This window comes from Oryzias melastigma, linkage group LG21 (assembly GCF_002922805.2).
Source record: "Oryzias melastigma strain HK-1 linkage group LG21, ASM292280v2, whole genome shotgun sequence".
In the NCBI taxonomy this organism is placed as follows: Eukaryota; Metazoa; Chordata; class Actinopteri; order Beloniformes; family Adrianichthyidae; genus Oryzias; species Oryzias melastigma.
The window spans coordinates 28160409-28164115 of NC_050532.1; positions in this window are offsets into that span (position 1 = coordinate 28160409).

The window sequence follows — 3707 nt, forward strand, 5'->3', positions numbered from 1 at the left end:
CGTCCAGGAGGAAGGAAATATTGACAGTATAAAGGAAGTGACGTGTCCTGGAGATGGGACTTCTGTGAGAAGGAGATGTTCTTCTATCCCATGTGTCGAAGTCAAGGCCCCTGGGCCGGATCCGGCCCTCCAGATCATTTTATTTTAATTCAGTTCAATTTTATTTATATAGCCCAAAATCACAAAGAAAATTTCCCTCATTGAGCTTCATGCAGGTAATTTTACAGATGCAGAAAGTAATTCACTTTCAGCTTATCCCTTTCAGGTCCCCACAGCGTAGCAGCACTGTGTCGCATCAGTGATTTGGCAGAGTTTTTACGCCGGATGCCCTTCCTGACACAACCCTGTGCTTGAGGGGCACAGGGACCCAGTTAGGCAGCAGCGTCAAGGGTCTAAGGACCCAATCTGGGTGGGGATCAGTGGACAACCCTGGGAATCAAACCCAGGGCTCCTGAGTGTCAGCCCTTCACCTAGCCCACTGAGCCACCCAGCTGCCGCCCCCAGACTGATATCAAACTATAGACTCTGAAAGTCTATCAAATGTTGTTGAAGCCAAAGTGATCCACAGAGAATCAACAGCCTCCCTAGACAAAAGAGGAGTGAAGGAGGTTCTGCTCGGGTTCGGTTCTGCTTCTCATCGTTACAGTTTAGCACACCTGTCCATAAAGTGGGTCGAGCTGTGCTAAACGTACTCCTCCACTTCCGGAGCTGCCAGCTGTGCAGCAGCGGCTCTCCCCCAAACTGCTGTGACTGATCTGCACTCAAACAGGTTCGTGCCCGTCTGCCTCATTTTCTTGTGCACTCTCACTTACCCCCCCCCCCCATCCCTGCCTGTTGGTTCAGTTTATCTGATTGATAGAGTTGTACATGCATTTATCTCATATTTGCTTTGTATTATTTTAACCTCTTTTCTCTTTCTGCTCATTTGAGGTCGTGCTCAGCTGGTGTCTGGAAGGTTGCAGTCATCCCAGGCTGAAGGCTGTCTGGAGGCTGACACATTACAGATACTCAAAGATGCTGACGCAGACCTATTGCATTGAACTAAGACAATAATGATAGTAGAACCAGTTTGAGGCTGTTTTTCCTTCCACACCGTGAGAGCAGCAAATGTAAATAAAATAAGACCGCCCCTGAAAGGTTATAAATATGGAAACCCTGAACCAAGATCTTCAGAGCGGGTGGAGACTGGTTTGAACATTCTCTGTCTGTTCTCCTTGTGCAAGTAAAATCTGATTTAAGAACTGACCCCTCTCTTGTCTTCCTTTCAGAGAAATGTTTCAGGTTGTCTGAACCTAACACTGATGTTTTCCGAGTTTACTGTTTCTTTTTTATACGTTTCTTTTGTAATTGTTCTTTAGATGATATAGAAGCAGGAAATGAAAGAACCGGGTCAGGAAAATCCCAAGATTTAACCCTTGACTTTAAATGAGAACTGGACCGAGTGGCTCCAACGTGGCGGCGTTCATTTAGCTTGTTTGTTTGGGACTAATCTCTGTTCTGGTCCTGTTAGACCTCAGCGCAGCCTTTGATACTATTGACCACAGCATCTTACTCCAGAGACTAGAGCATGACATAGGGATCAAAGGATCTGCCCTCCAGTGGTTTGAATCCTATTTATCTGATAGATACCAGTTTGTTAATGTAAATGGACAGTCCTCTCATTGTACTAGAGTTAGCTACGGAGTCCCTCAGGGCTCAGTTCTAGGGCCCATTCTGTTCACGCTTTACATGCTGCCCTTAGGAAACATAATCAGGAAACACAGCATTAACTTTCACTGTTATGCAGATGATACACAGCTGTATTTATCCATTAAACCAGATCAGAATGACCACCTAGAGAAACTGAATTCCTGCATCAGAGACATTAAGACCTGGATGACAATTAATTACCTCCTCCTAAACCCAGAAAAAACTGAGGTCATGATACTGGGTCCTAAACACCTGAGAGATGCTCTCTCAGATCAGATAGTCTCCCTGGATGGTGTAAATGTTGCCTCCAATTCTTCAGTCAGAAACTTAGGGGTTTTATTTGACCAGGATTTATCATTTAAGGCTCACATATCTCAAGCTTGTAAAACTGCATTTTTTCATCTACGTAATATCGCTAGGATCAGGAATATGTTATCTAAAAGTGACGCTGAAAAACTCATCCATGCATTTGTTACGTCTAGACTGGATTACTGTAACTCTTTACTGATAGCATGCCCTAAAAGTTCTTTAAAAAGTTTTCAGCTTGTCCAGAATGCAGCAGCAAGATTGTTAGCAGGAACTAGCAGAAGAGAACACATCACTCCTGTGTTAGCTTCTCTCCACTGGCTCCCAGTTGAATTTAGAGTAAAGTTCAAAATCCTCCTGTTAACATATAAGGCTCTGAATGGTGTGGCCCCATCCTATATTAGAGATCTCATAGTTCCTTACCAGCCAATCAGAACACTTCGCTCACAGAATGCAGGACTGCTTGTAGTTCCTAGAATTTCCAAAAGTACAGTTGGAGGTAGAACCTTCAGCTATCAAGCTCCTGTTCTATGGAATAAGCTCCCAGCTCATGTCAGAGAGGCAGGTACAGTTTCTACCTTCAAAACTAGCCTTAAAACATTCCTCTTTGGACAGGCGTTCTGCCAGGCTAGCTAGTAATCAGAGAATATTCCCTCTCATGTGGTCCTTGTGAGGCTAGATTAATAAATTAATATTGATGCGTTTAAATATAAATTTAGATTTTCCATCAGCGTTATTTTTCAGATCAGCTGTGGGGTTCTGTTCTCTATTCTCATCTACTTCTCCTCTCTTCTATTCTTTATTATTTATTGTATTTAGTTCTCCATGCTTTTGTTGGTGCAGTTCCATTCACATGTTGTTCTTCTTTCCCACTCTCCTCTGGGGAGCGGGAGAGATTTCAGATCCCCGGTGGATCGCCCACGCTCCCACTCTTGGCCGTGGACCACGCCCCCGACACCATCCTGCATCTCTGAGTGAGAGTGATTCCTGCTGGGTCGTCTGTCCTTCCTGGTCGTGGACTGCACTTCTGCTTCATCTTGACTATGGACTTCATCATCACTCGTCCCTCAGCTCTATATGAATGAACTCTTAGATTCGTAGTTGTAGAAGCTAATCTTTCTTTAACTGTTCTGGTATCTCCTGTCCGTCCTGGGATGGGATCTCTCCCTCATGTGGGAATCCCTAAGGTTTCTTCTTTTTTCCTGACTCAGGTTTTTTTAGGAGTTTTTCCTTACCGGGAGGGAGGGTCTAAATCAGGGGGCCAAAATCCAAAACACACCTTACGTATGATATATTGCATTACCTGTGATAATACTAGTGTGAATGCTGGAAGCTGAATTTGGCCGCTGACAATGCTAGTGCTGATAGCTGAAGATGCTGAAATTGAAAGCTAAAAACACTGAAGCTGATAGCCAGCCAAAACATTAGCCAAATGCCAAATTAGCCAAAGATAAAAAAAAATTAAATCATGAAAAAAAACTTAGGTTAGTCAAAACAGCTAGCATGTAGCTGAAAAAATAGCTCAACTTCAAAAAAGCCCAAATATATCTTAGTAAATGCCAAAATACTCTAAAAAGCTGCAGAATGTCAATTTTTAAAACATTAAAACCATAACTTTTTAACATTATTATGAATAATAAAAAGACAGGAATATTATTCCAGAATAAATCAACTTAAACCTTAAATAACTTTAATATTTTACTCTCCATAAA